This window comes from Ruditapes philippinarum, unplaced genomic scaffold, assembly GCF_026571515.1.
Source record: "Ruditapes philippinarum isolate M1 unplaced genomic scaffold, ASM2657151v2 ctg2365_1_1_1_1, whole genome shotgun sequence".
Classification (NCBI taxonomy): domain Eukaryota; kingdom Metazoa; phylum Mollusca; class Bivalvia; order Venerida; family Veneridae; genus Ruditapes; species Ruditapes philippinarum.
The window spans coordinates 51,503-67,499 of record NW_026858677.1 but is presented as its reverse complement, the minus strand read 5'-3'; the positions used below and the strand labels follow the sequence as shown (position 1 = coordinate 67,499).

The 15,997-nt window shown below is 30.5% G+C and overlaps 1 protein-coding gene across 2 annotated transcripts in view; it reads left to right on the top strand.

Annotated features, from left to right (window-relative positions):
• Positions 1-773: 773 nt before the first annotated feature.
• Positions 774-15,997, top strand: part of LOC132753923 (uncharacterized) — a 41,066-nt gene continuing 25,842 nt past the window's right edge. Inside the window, exon 1 of one of the 2 annotated variants that reach the window (XM_060744479.1) lies at positions 774-902. The gene's annotated coding sequence lies outside the window, so the exon portion shown is untranslated. The remainder of the gene's footprint in view (positions 903-15,997) is intronic. The other variant, XM_060744477.1, reaches the window with a different exon arrangement.

The following is a 15,997-nucleotide window of genomic DNA, read 5'->3' as shown; positions in this document are numbered from 1 at the left end:
CAAGTTTAAGTTTGTAAAATGGCTACTGTTTAATAAATTGATAAAGAAAATAATTAAAAAAAAAAATATTTTATACACATGTTTCGCATTTCATTGTTTCAGACTTACAAAAAAATCATTATATTGTCAATATATTTAGTATATTGATATTTTTTATTATAATCACCTCTGGTAGTGATTTCAATATTTAAACTGATACTTTTAATATGTCTTAATTTGTTGTTCTTCCTATGTTATTCTATTTTTTTTTTTAAATCTACTATAAATAGAATTTTCTCATGTTGTTACACTTATAATAAAAGTGATATTTCAGTCTTTTATTTACACCTCTTATCACTCAACCAATAATTAAATAAGTAATCTTCTAATAATTTGTATAAACAATACTTTTGAAATCAACAAAATGAAACATTAAATTGAATTTCATTTTTACTCTGTTTAATATTAATGAAATTAAAATTTGTTAACTTTTCTGGTAAACATCTCTAAAAATTGGGAGTGAAACGTCCATACAATTGACAAAATGGGAGTGAAACGTCTAGGTGTGAACCGTCTTGGGAGTGAAACGTCTCAATAATGAAACATCTTGGGAGTGAAACGTCTGACATTCGTATATCAGGTGTCTCATTTAATTTTGACAAATAAAATTGCCTATCTGATTATTTTTTCCACCTGGCAATAGACCCAGTCAACGTAAATCATGGTCCGAAATCCCCATTTATTGTCCGAATTGTCCAAAAATCTAGTCCCAAATGACTAAAAAATTTTGTCCGAAAAATTCGTGGGCCGAAATGTCCATACTTCCGGTACAGTACGTGTCATAGACAGGAAAAAGCAACACAAAAACTAGAAATACAAAAAAGGTGGAAACAAGGAAGTTGAATAAATTATTTTCTAAAAAGGTACATTAACACAAATAAAATAATCTATCAACGATTATCATACTTCATATATTGTAATTAAAATGTAAACTTCATTAATTTTACCTAAAGACAGATATTCGCTCATTAGTGAAGATGTAGCCGGTCAATTTATTTCGGATAAACTCATATTTTTGTATACATTGCTTGCAATGTATACAGAGTTATAGCTGTATTTCAGATTTAGTACACCTAACGTGATTTGCTGAACAACATCCACCTTTGGATGAAACCTCGATAAAAGTAGATCCTCATTTTGCAGGATTGTCACATTAAGATCACTTTTTATTAATATACTGTTTGCATAGTGGTCAATAAGCTTTGAAAGTTCAAAACTATGCACTTTCAGTTCAAATAAACATTTTCTAAACATGAAAGCAAAAAATATGAAAATTTCTATTTCATTCATAAAAGCATTGTGTAAACCTACGCTTCAAACTTCGTATCGACGCATGCGCGTGCAAGAATGAATGAATTACGACAGACTCTGTATAAAAATATGTCAAACACCCAAAATTAATATTAAATATGTTTAATAAACCATATTTACTTTTAAATATAGACTTGCGTACTTTTTCTATTTCAAACTGTTTTAGAAAACGAGCATATACAGATATATATGTCTTATTTAGTGTTATGTAACATTGTAAGCGTCTGTATGAATGGATTAAAGTTAACGTTCTGACGAATTGTCATATAATTGCATATAATAGGACCCTATCAACGTGGTGGCATCGGAGGAGTATGCAATTATTTGTTTCACACCTGCAGTGTGAAGTATTTCTGCCACTTTAGTGAAATATATCGTCCAAAAGCCATTTTCGGGAAGGGGAAGATTCGTACTCAATATTATTCGAACTAAGGATTTGTACTCAATATTATTCGAATTTAGCCTTCGTAATCGGTATTATTCGAACTGACAATCATGGCAGATATGTTTAGACCCCCTGGACATTTAGATGTTGAAATGGTAACATATCACATAACTTTATCAAATGGAAGCGCCAATGGAAATTTACTTTACCAGTGTTGACTGCCATTGGAAATGCTGAGAAAGATGAAAAGATACAAGTAAATATCCTATTACACTATGCTGGACCACAGGCGCTAGTAACATAATCAAATATTTTACATAATCGGTCTATATATGTATATAAAGATATATATAGACCGATTATGTAAAATATTTGATTATGTGACTAGCGCCTGTGTGCTGGACCTAAAGTTATCAATTTACATGGGCAAATGCAGAACATAAACTGAAAGTGAAAAAATTATTTGACAGAATAGAAAGCTATTGCAATCCTAGAAAAAATGAAGTGCTAGAATCACACAGATTTTGGGTAACAAATCCAGATAATTATTCATCATTTGACAGTTTTCTTACAGAGTTATGAAAGCATGTTGAGTCCAGAAATATATTTTGAAATATGTTATTTACAATCCAATCACTCAGTCAGGCTGAGCCACCCTTAACATTTTTTTACATAACTCCTTAGACTATTGATATATATATAAGGTAAAATTATTAGCCATATATCATTTATTATATGAGCTTATGATTGCATGGGCAGTTAAATTAAAGCCAGTAGTAAAAAAAGAGGGTTGACCTGGGATAACCAAAGTGAAGAGTGAAATATGATACTCAACACAGGTACATTCTAAATATTTAGATTGATGTTTATGATCAGATTTAGCACAAATAGTAAATTAATTTCCCCTGATACCACAAATATGAATTTATTTAGAGTCCTGAAGATCTTTTTATGATGAAATCTTAACTGAAAAACCAGGTTTAACTGAATAATTATAAAATTCCTTGCCACAATGATAACTAGAAGGTACATAAAGCCAGTCAAAAAAAATATTTCTATCCATATTCATCATTCCTGGACCTCCATCCATTTGATGAATTTCTCCAACTGGTAAATTTTTCATCTTATTATGTTTTGTTTGTTAATATAAAATATTTTTTATGTTTATATACAGCTAGAATAGTCTGTAATGGCTAAGATAGACAGATAAGAACAAACTTTTTAGTAAACATGAGTTACATCCCTTCAAATGGAGATAAAGATGAAACCCATAAGAAATTGCCATGTCTGACAGACAGCAAAATTATAAAATTCTGCAGGCTCAGTTTACTTAGGCCCATTAGGAGGTAGTGGTAATAACTGTGGGTCAAAAATGAAAAAATATCATTTTCAAGGGATGTTTCTAATATGATTTACTTTAAATAATGGGTCATTATCAATGAATGTTTCTTTGACTTCTATGCCCATGTGTAATAGATTGTTGACATTGCCAGCTAGATAGCTCAGCTGAGTGAGTCAGTACAGCCCACATACATGTATAATATTCTGATTCAGGTTTGATTCCCGGTCAAACTGCACATATTTCTCACCCTGTGATATTTTCACCCTGTTACTTTTAGGGTTCAATATATGTTTATGATGGTTCATAACTGAGTCATAAGTCAATTCACTTTGTTACTTAAGTGTGCCAATGAAAAAGGAAAAATTTCAATATGCTGTGGATTATGTCAATGCATAGAACTATGAGTCTGAAAATATTTAAGCTGTAGAGCTGCTGTATGGTATTCCAAGGGTTCTGGGTTTTTTGGTAGTTCTGAGGTATGGTATTCTGAGTGTCTCTGGTTTGAGTTTTAGTCAGGCTGCATTTCATTTTCTCACTCTTTGATATTGATAAATATTTTCAGCTCATTATTGGCTGGACTGCATATATTAATGATTTATTTGTATTAAATCAATATTGTTAAATATTTAGTTATTGTCTATATATGCATGTGATTTTATTTTTGATAAGGCATTGTAACAGTACTACTTCTTAATTTGACCTTTTTTTGTATTGGGGGAGAAGCCCTTAATTAACTCCTTACCAGTAAGTTTTATTGTACACGATGATGATAGCTTGAAAGGATTTAGCTAAAAAAAGATACTACATGAATTTTTTTCCTATTGGAATGGATTGTAAAATATTTATTGATTGTCAAAAAACTATATGGAGTTCTCCTCGGTGACATTAAACAGTCCCAGCTGGCCATACATGCAGGACCTTGCAGACCATGAGACAGGGTGGTCTGTACCAAGACATTGACAAATCCGATATCGAGACATGGTGGACAGGACAGACAGTGATGTTCAGATCCCCCACTCAGAAAGGAAGTTCCTAAGTTCCTGGTCTTCAATTACTTCATTTGCTTACTTGGAGTAAAGGTGCTGGAAACAATAGTATGATATCACAAAAAAGCACAGACTGTGATAAAAGTCAAACCAAAAAAGATACTATAAACTGAATTCATAGATTATATAAAAGAAATTTATTAATTCTTTAAGTTTATAGTTAACAAAAAAAAAAGATACAGAGTATTTAATTTTGATATATAGCATATTAACACACATAAAGTGCATTATGCCATATAAATTTCAACTTAGTGCTTAAATACTTTCTGATGAACTCAGTAAGCAAACATGATTTACTAATCTTTGGATTCCCACACTCCTATCCACCTAGCTCCAATGAGATCCACTTGGTTGACCATAACATGTACCATACCTCATATTGTTTGTTTACAGTTAGGAATGAAAAAATGAAAGTTTATTCTAGATATTATAAAGCTTAATTTTATTAAATTTCACAAGGCTTTCAACACATCAACAATGTAATTGTCATTTTATTTTTTGAAAATGTGTTGGACTGCTGGTCTGATGCATGTAGATGCTGTGTTGGCATATATTTTTTACATATTTTTTGTGTGTGTGTGTGTGCATGCATGCGTGCATGTGTGTGTGTTTTATACATTATATAGTTAACATCTTTTGAAAACATCTTGTCCAATTTCAACCAAACTTGACAGGGTTGTTCCATGAGTAAAGGGCTTCCAAAGTTGTTCAAAGACTTAAATGAGGCCTAGAGCATAGATATTTTGCAAAAGGCATTGTCTGGTAGACATTCACAAGATTTTCACATTATACCCTGGGTGTCAAATTAGCCCTGCACTAGGGTTCATAGATTTTCCTGATATGTATGTAGTTAAAACTTAAAATCTTCTCAAAGACAAAGACTAGAGGTTAGATATTTGTCATGAAACATTTGGTAGTTAACCTCTACCAAGATTATTCACGTTACAGCCCAAGGGTCAAAATTAGCCTCACCCCTGGGGTCATATATTAAGGTTTTCCTTATATGTATATAGCAAAAACTTTTTTAAAAATCTTTTTATCAGAAGGTTTAAGGCTTAGAGCTTAGATACTTGGTAAATAATATCATAAGTACGTCCTTTACCAAAGTTGTTCAAATGTTGCCCCTAGTGAAATAGCACCAGGGTGTCATAGGTTTTCCTTAAATGTATAAACATGTATAGAAAAAAAAACTTAAAAAATATTCTCCTCTGGATTGACAAAGGCTAAATGTTTGATATTTGTCATGAAACCTTTACGTGTGTAATAAACCTCTATCACTATTGTTCAAATTATAGCCCTTGGGTCAAAATGGCTCTGCCAAGGAGTCTTTTTGGGTTTTCATTATATGGTATGTATATAGTAAAAAACTTTTAAAAAAATCTTGTCTGAAGGTACAAGGTTTAACAGGCACCATGGTGTCTTAGGATTTCCTTAAATGTATATACATGTATAGAAAAAAGACTTAAACAGTATTCCCCTCTGAATTGACAAAGACTAGAGGTAAGATATTTGGCATGAAGCATTGTGTAGTCGACCTCTACCAAGATTGTTTTAATTTTAGCCCTGGGATAAAATTTGCCTTGTGGAAGGGTTGGGTGTGGGGGGAGTCATTAATTTTCGTAATGTACTTGTAGTAAAAATTTAAGAATGTACAAGGCTAGAGCTTAGGGCTTTGATGCCTAAATTTTGTCAAGTACAAATGCTTTTATTTTGAATCAATAATTGCACTATGGAGTGCATTTTTTCCAGTGAATGCGTTTTGCATGTAAATAAAAATGTTCACCTAACTTTTAAGTCTTGCTGAATGATTCAATACCACATTTTTGTAGACTACAAACCCACATGTTGGTCTTGTTTTTAAAGTAATAGATAAAAACACTGAAGACTCTATTTTACTATTTCAGCATTGTATACTGCAGATAATAAACCGGTCTTTGCAAACTGATCTCTGTATTGCTCTTCAATTTCGCAAACCATATAGTCTTGCCTTGAAAAAACACAGCACTAGTCTGTAGGAACAACACCTCTTTCCTGTCCTATTAATAACTTGAGAAGAAATAAGCCTAGATTTGTGTTCGAAATTGATTGTAACCAGAAGATGACTTCTATTGAGTTCAGTAGATTAAAATCACATGGTCTTGATGTCAAGCAATGTATACCTCAGTGCTTGCAGTGCTTTGATTTTTGTTTGTTTTTGACCCAATTTTGCTGCAATATTTTGATATGCCTTAAATATTTTAAACGAACCATTTAACGTGTTTTATTTTAATGATGAAGGTATAGACATGCATTTTATCAGTTACTGTGTAATGTAGACTAGTAGTAGATTTCGAACAAATTATTTAGAATAATCTGATAATATATTAAGTGTAACTCATCTAGTTAAGCAGACTATGGTTGATAAACAATATAAGCACACCTGCTTATTTGAGGCTACTGTTCCCACCCCACCCCACAATGGCTTTCTAAATAAGTATTTTAAAAGAATACAGAATAACACCTAGTAAAGTTCTGAAATGGGTATATATGGATACCGAAAATAAGCTATTTTCGCGAAAATAAGATCGCGGCTACGAAAATAAGATTTATTTTTGAAATAGTGCATTTATCTGTTGAAATAATTATGTAAAATATATATTTATGCATTCATTGAATGATTTTACATCAAATTAAAATTTCAGAACCAAAAAAATATTTTAAAAAATGAAGTTTGAGCCGAAAATACTATCGTACGAAAATAGCTCAAATTGCCGTGTAAATCGAAAATACGATCGGGTCTACGAAAATAAGATTTATTTTTTTATATAATGTATTAAAAACGTATTTTTTGTTTCTTAATAATTGATTTGTATGAATGAAATAATAAATTTCAGAACTGAAAATATATTTTAAAAAAAGTGAAGTTTGAGCTGAAAATACTATCGTAACTATGAAAATAGCTTGAATTGCCGTGTAAATCGAAAATACGATCGGGTCTACGAAAATAAGATTTATTTTTGATAAAATGTATTGAAAACGTATTTTTGCTGTTATTAAATGATTTGTTTGAATGAAATAATAAAGAATAAAATGTTTTGTAATGAAATATTAGACGTTTGTGCGGCAAATATGGTAAATATTCCAAATTTAGTATAGTAAGAACGCATGAACATCTCAAGATGGCATCTACGAAAATATATATAAGATTTACATGGTTCATAACTTATACTAAAATAGTAACAGAACAGAACAGATACTTTATTAAGATTTGTACATTGTACATCATCTATAATACAATTAATATTTACAAGCATAACGTCAATATAATTAACTTTACTTTTAATGATTTTGCAAATAAGTTTTAAGAATGAAATGTTCTCTTATAAGACAAGAAATGTTTTTGATGAAAAAGTATCAAAATAAAAAAAAGAACTTTTGCAAAAACAACTACGAAAATAAGATCTAGATCTATATAAGATCTAGAATATGTACCGTACGAAAATAAAATCATAACAGTACTCTACAAAAATAAAATCTGTAAAGAAATAAAAGCTGTATGAAAATAATGTTCATACGAAAAAAGGTATATACCAAAATAAGATCTTGCTGTAAATAGTTAATACCTGTATGAAAATGTATATTATTTATGAAAGTACTACATGTACGAAAATAAGATCTGTAAACAGTTCAAAGTCAAAACCTGTATGAATTGATATTCGTACAAAAATAATTGAGAATATGATCTGTATGGAAATACTATTGTACGAAAATAAGATCCTATTGAAAATAAGATACATATGAAAATAATATACATGTATGTAAAAAAAAATAATACCTGTATGAAAATACTATATATACGAAAATAAGATCCTATAGAAAATGTGATCTATACGGGAAAAAAATAAGATCTGTAAGAAAATAATACGCACGAATATAATATCTATATGAAAAAAAGATCTGTATGAAATAATGTCTGTTTTTTACTAAGATTTTTACGAAAATAAGATCTGTGAAAATAAAAGCTGTATGAAAATAATATCCTTGTGAAAATAAGATTTATACGAAAATAATTAAGATGTGCGAAAATAAAAGCTGTATGAAAATAATATCCTTGTGAAAATAAGATTTATACGAAAATAATTAAGATCTGTACGAAAATAATGTCTGTATGGGAATAAGATTTATACGAAAATAATATTTGTATGATAATAATATCTTTATCAGAATGATATGAAAAACGACTCTATATGAAAATAATGTCTTTATAAAATAAGATCTTTAACGAAAATAAGATCTGTATAAAATATATCTTTTTGATAACAAAACCTGTAAAAAATCTGTAAAAAATAAAATATCTATATGAAAATTTGACTATGATAAATCGCCAATAAACATTTTTAATGATGGGCTTTAATAAGTGTGTGTCAATTACGATAAGTGCGAAAATCCAATAATCCAATCATCGTATTAGTGCATTGATTGCTGCCGACAGTCATGTGCACGTGTCATACGTTGTATTATTTTTTCCTTCTCTCAAATAGAAATATCTTGTTTATGCATTATCTAATTAAAGCACTTAAAGCAATAAAGTTATTTACTTTTCTTTTACTTAATATAGATATTATTTTCATATTAGAATCTACACGTATTTTCAATTATCTTTTATATTGGTAAAAATCATTTCCATATTGATATCTTATTTTCATATAGATATCTTATTGTTTACAGATTTTGATCTCTTTTTCGTCTCATTCTGAAACAGATATTATATTATGTTCATACTAATACATTTGTATTATTTTCGTATAGATCTTATTTTCGTAAGGATATTATTTTCATGCAAATTTCATATTCATAGATCTTATAAAAAGATTTGTAAAAATCTTAGTCGAAAACATAATTTTCATACAGATTTTATTTTTGCAGAGATCTTATTTTCGTATATGAGTAGATCATATTTTCGTGCAGACATATCAATTCATGCAGTAATTGTTTTTACAGATCTTATTTTCGTACATATATAGTATTTTCATACAGTTATTATTTTTTAACAAAGCTCATTTTCGTATATATATCTTATTTTGGCATAGATCATATTTTCAATTAGATCTTATTTTCGTACAAGTATCAATTCATATATACTACAGATCTTATTTTCGTATAGATCATCAATTGGGTCTTATTTTCGTACATGTAGTATTTTCATACATATATTATTTTCATACAGGTATTATTTACTAACAGGTCTTATTTTCGTATGTACATAATTTTCATGCTTACGGATCTTATTTTCGTTGAGTACTGTACAGTATAGATTTTATTTTCATGCAGTAGATCTTATTCTTGTAGTCGTTGTTTCTGGTTATTTGCACACTAGCTAATTCTTGCTTTTATTTTGATACTTTTTCACCACTACCTTTTCTTGTCTTATAAGAGAAGATTTAATTCAATTTATACAATCTTATTTGCAAGTAATACAATTTTATAAGTTATGATCTTATTTTCGTAATCGCCATCTTGGGTTATTTTCGCATGCCTTCTTTGTATACTATTTGGGAAATTACCTTGTATGCCGCACAAACGTCTAATATTTCATTACAAAATACTTCATTTTTTATTATTTCATTCATACAAATCATTTAATATCAACAAAAATACGTTTTCAATACATTTTATCAAAAATAAATCTTATTTTCGTAGACCCGATCGTATTTTCGATTTACACGGCAATTCAAGCTATTTTCGTACGATAGTATTTTCGGCTCAAACTTCACTTTTTAAAATATTATTTTGGTTCTGAAATTTTAATTTGCTGTAAAATCATTCAATGAATGCATATAAATATATTTTAAATAATTATTTCAACAGATAAATGCACTATTTAAAAAATAAATCTTATTTTCGTAGCCGCGATCTTATTTTCGCGAAAATAGCTTATTTTCGGTATCCATCTATACCGTTCTGAAATGCAATGGAAATGACCAGTAATCCAGGATTCAAACCAGTGTGTTATAGAATGTCGCATGTTACATGCCTTGAGGCATTGATTTATAATTGAGTCAATTGTTTGACTCTGTAATTTTTAAAGAAACACCCAATAGACATACTGATTTTGTCTTCAAGACTCAACATATGTTTTTTTTGCTCAAGGTATCAATATTAAGTTGTCATTGACTGCATGTGATTAACCATTGGCAGAGTGTGACATATTGATTTAAGCTCGATTATACAAAATATATATAAAGCTGTCCTACTCGAAAGGAAAATCTGCATCCAGATTTCAAATTAAAGTTTTTGTGCAGTAAAATATTTTTTACGATAACTTTTTTCTCTCTTTTATTTAAAAACTTTAAAAACATAAATGCATATAATATTTGTAAAGATACTATTATTTGTATAGATAGTACTTTTTAACATGTCAAATATGATCAACATGATTAGGATAAGAAGCATCAAAAATGTTAATTTTCTCCATTGGGAAAATTAGAATATTCAGACTATGCATTGATGTTGTAAATGTAACTATACATAAATTAATCATGTTTAAGCTACATTTTATTTTAATATATCATTATAATTTTTAATAGTCTATGATAATTTGTATCATTTTATGGTCTGCTTTATCGGTAGTAGTTTTATAATCTACATGTACATGTAAATGTGTTCTTACAGTTGCACTGAGTGAATTGTCTGGTTACCATGTTAGTCACAGTTGTCTGTTTTTGTGAATGTTTCTAATTTTTAAACAAATTGTCTTTTCTGTCAGTGAATTTTGTGTAAGTTTAGCTTCCCAGGTTTGCAGTACTACCATTGCCTCTTTTTGTAGACATTTAATTGGTTTTAAATTGCCTCCACCATCAAAATTCATGATTTGCTAATAGTAACTTTTGATTTTAAATTAATTCAATTTTTTTTTAGCTCACCTGAGCATATGCTCAGGGTGAGCTATTAGGATCACTCTTTGTCCGTCGTCCGTCGTACGTTGTCCGTTCACACTTTTCAAACGACATCTCCTCTGAAACCATAAGGCAGATCATAATGAAACTTCACAGGGATGTTCCTTGTGTGATAAGCCTTAACAAAGTTGTTCAAAGAATTCGATTGCATGCAGAACTCTGGTTGCCATGGCAACCAAAAGAAAAAAACTTTAAACATCTTCTTCTAGAAAACCAAAAGAGCTAGAGCTTATATATTTGGCATGAAACATCTTCTAGTGAGTGTCTACCAAGATTGTTCAAATAAAATCCCTGGGGTCAAAATTGGCCCCGCCCCAGGGGGTCATTGATTTTCCCTATATGCATATAGTAAAAACTTAAAAAAAATTTCTTTTAAAGAACCCAAAGAGCTAGAGCTAAGATATTAAGCATGAAACATCTTCTAATAAGTGTCTACCAAGATTGTTCAAATAAAAGTCCTGGGGTCAAAATTGGCCCCGCCCCAAGGGGTCATTGATTTTCCCTATATGCATATAGTAAAAACTAAAAAAATCTTCTTCTAAAAAACCCAAAGAGCTAGAGCTTAGATATTAAGCATGAAACATGTTCTAATGGATGTCTACCAAGTTTGTTCAAATAAAATCCCTGGGGTCAAAATTGGCCCCGCCCCTGGGGGTCATTGATTTTCTCTATATGCATATAGTAAAAACTTAAAAAATTTTCTTTTAAAGAACCCAAAAAGCTAGAGCTAAGATATTTAGCATGAAACATCTTCTAATCGATGTCTACCAAGTTTTTTTAAAAAAAAAGCCCTGGGGTCAAAATTGGCCCCGCCCCAGGGGGTCATTGATTTTCCCTATATGCATATAGTAAAAACTTAAAAAAATCTTCTTTTAAAGAACCCAAAGAACTAGAGCTAAGATATTAAGCATGAAACATCTTCTAATGAGTGTCTACCAAAATTGTTCAAATAAAAGGCCTGGTGTCAAAATTGGCCCCGCCCCAGGGGGTCATTGATTTTCCCTATGTGCATATAGTAAAAACTTAAAAAAATCTTCTTTTAAAGAACCCAAAGAGCAAGAGCTAAGATATTTGGCATGAAACATCTTCTAATAAATGTCTACCAAGATTGTTCTAATAAAAGCCCTGGGGTCAAAATTGGCCCCGCCCCGGGGGGGTCATTGATTTTCCCTATATGCATATAGTAAAAACTTAAAAAAATCTTCTTTTAAAGAAAATCTTCTTTTAAAGAACCCAAAGAGCAAGAGCTACGATATTTGGCATGAAACATCTTCTAATAAGTGTCTACCAAGATTGTTCAAATAAAAGCCCTGGGGTCAAAATTGGCCCGCCCCAGGGGGTCATTGATTTTCCCTATATGCATATAGTAAAAACTTAAAAAATCTTCTTCTAAAAAACCCAAAAAGCTAGAGCTTAGATATTTGGCATGAAACATGTTCTAATGGATGTCGACCAAGTTTGTTCAAATAAAAGCCCTGGGGTCAAAATTGGCCCCGCCCCAGGGGGTCATTGATTTTCCCTATATGCATATAGTAAAAACTTAAAAAAATCTTCTTTTAAAGAACCCAAAGAGCTAGAGCTAAGATATTAAGCATGAAACATGTTCTAATGGGTGTCTACCAAGATTGTTCAAATAAAAGCCCTGGGGTCAAAATTGGTCCCGCCCCAGGGGTGTCATTGTATTTAACTATATGTGTATAGTAAAAACTTAAAAAAATGTTCTTTTAAAAAACACAACGAGCTAGAGCTTAGATGTTCAGCATGAAACATCTTATGGGTGTCTACCAAGTTTGTTCAAATAAAAGCTTTTGGATTAAAATTGGCCCTGCCAGGGGGTGGTGGGTGGGAAGGTCATTGTTTTTCATTATATGTGTGTAGTAAAAACTTAACATCATGAAACATCTTCTAATGGGTGTCTTCCAAGTTTGTTCAAATAAAAGCCTTGGGTTTAAAGTGGCCCCGCTCCAGGGGCCTATATACAGGTGAGCGACCTCAGGGCCATCATGGCCCTCTTGTTTTGAAAAAGTTTCATGCATGTTAACAGGTCAGTTTTTGTGTGTCACCCTGTTTCCAGTGTCTGAGTCAGTTGCTGTTGTCTGTCAACATAACGTCTCCTAAACCTTTTGACCAAAAGTGATGAAACTGTTCAGAAATGACCCTTAGATGGTCCTGTACAAAAATTGCTCAAACGATTCAATTTCTGCTGAACAAAATGTCCAGCAGATAAACTTTTAAACATCTTCTTAGTTTCTTGGTAGATTTTGATAAAACTCTACAAGTATGAGCAATAGGACTGGTGATCCTTTATGAAAATTGCTAAAATTTTCTTTTTAATTACTTCGCAGATTTTGATGAAACTTGAAAGCAAATAAAGCATCTAAGTTGAAACTTTTATTTTTTCTTTCTTTAGAAAAGGTAAACATAAATGATATGTTTTATAATATAAAATAATTGATTTGGAGCATGATTAATGATAATTACCTGAAGAAATTAGCACTGCAGAATCAGTGAATGTGAAATAATTTGTCAATTAAATGTATCTAAATGTAGCAATATGTAAACAAAGTTTAATTTTGACTTCCATACAAAATACTAAATTACTCTAGCAGCTAGCTGCACTTAAATTGCCAAGAAGCAAATGATGATTCAGGCATATTCAGGTCACAAAGTAACTTAATAGAAACTATGACCAAAAATGAAAAAAGTTTTTCATACATAAACATACATGTGAACTCTCCCACTTTTAGCGGGAGACTCCCACTTTCTGCAGCCATATTTTTAAAGATTTTTCTTAAGATGAGGGGTATTTTTACAAATTAAAGAAATCTCCCTATTTTTGATGTCAGAACTTGCTTCTTGATTTATTGCAAATTCTAAATTCTCCCTCTTTTTGAAGAAAAATCTCCCACTTGATCATCGAAAAAAGTTCACAATCATGTATGCATAAAAATTTAAAAAATTGCTGTGATTTAAATTAATGGGCCTTAAATAGGAATGACCTTATGAAATCTTGTCTATATGTAAACATATCAAAAGGTTATTGATTAAGGTTAAAGGGGAATTTATGTTGGCCCTCTTAGTAATGTTAAAGCTGCATGAAATAAAATATGTAAACATATTTTTTCCGTCGGCTTAAAACCCAAGCATTCTATAGTTTCGTTAACATTTTTAACAGTATTGTTGTAAATGTCATTAAAAATTGTTCATAAGTTATGATTTTAAAAGGAAAACCCCACGGTAACTCTAAAGTTAGTATACGAATTTTAACATGCAAGACTGGTATAATTAGCTGGTGTATGTGCTACTTCACAGTGGTAATTAAATCAATTGTTACCATGTGGATCACAGCAAACATGAGATATTCTGGTGCAAACAAACTTTTACTGTTTTAGTTTCACTGTGCATTCGCCCTGTTGTTAATAAAAACGTAATCATCTCATAAAAGATATCGAATTTGTATGAAAACTTCCGTAATATAATGCTGAAATATACCATTAAATTTGGACTGCTACTTTAAAATGTTTGTTGATTTTCTATTGATGTAAGGAATTTTGCCACCCAAAGGCGGAGTTTCTCATGCAAAAAGAAATTGTACTCCCAATTTCGCTACAATGAGGTTGCAAAATTGTAGGCTTATAAAACTCATTTTGTTTGTCTGGACACCAAAATAAGAACGGAAGTCGATATGAAACACATTCAATTAACGAAATGTAGCTATTTCTTTTTTATGAAATTTATTTAATGTAACGTCTTTAAGTACATTTTGTTATTGTGATTGTTTTCAATCAATTTTGTATTAAGATATGTTGATAATACTAATAATGATAAATTACGTGATTTTTTTTATTCAAAGAAAATACTACTCCTCTGACTAGGCTATTCAACTTACTACTTTTTCATTAAAATTCTAAAGAAGCTAACAATTGACACACATAGAAATACTGGGCTTGATGAGTCTGTTACAAGCTTTCATTTTGTGTTTTGTATTCTTAAGAGATATCCCATTGAAAGCAACCTGTGTAATTTGAGATAAAGCTTCTTAGTTGTATACTACAATTTTTAAGTACCCGTCGGAGTTCAATTTGTTTTATCTACTGATTTACCTTTGCTCAAACTTCCGTGTCTTCCTGTCTGTATTATGTACATGTATGGTGATTAGTTTATAGTATGATAGTTGTGGTTTGACATCGCTCAGTGTTTATACTGTACTGTTTAATCCTTAATCAACTTTCTCTTTTGTTGTTGTTGTTTTTGTGTGTTTTTATATGGGGGGGGGGGGGGGGGGGTGCACCAATATAAATAATGACTGAGGGAATAATACCTCAGGTGCCCTTCTGTACATTATTCAAGGCAGGAACGAGCTCTTGAGTTGAACCAACACCATTCTGTAAGCTAGCTGGATAGTATTCATACATGAAATAATCCACAGACTTTCATGAATTTTACCTCTTATTGAAGTTATTCTATTATTTAGTTAACAAGCTCTTTGATACTTATAATGCATGTCGTACTCAAATCTATTCTCTATGACAAATATTTACAAAAAAAAAAATGTTTTGTTCCATGTTTAAAAAAAGACAAGAATTCCTTTCTAGAATGGAAAGTCACATAATAAAAACTTCTGACAGGGAAAAAATGCTATGTGTCACAGTAAGTCTAGCTGTCATTGTTAAAGTAGATAATCCTGATAAGAATATTTTACTTTTTGCTACAAGTGTGCTTTATCAGTAAAGATGTCCTTTATTCATGCCAGTAAAATGTAAACAAAATAGATCAAGAAATATGTCAGTCAATATTCATTTATCTGATTTTATAACTCAGATATATCCAATTTTTGATTTTGTTTATTCCAAAAATTTTTATTTTGTGATTGAAATATTTTGTTATTCCTACTTTACCTACTGACTCAGATATTCCCAAGACCCAAAATTTTGGAAAC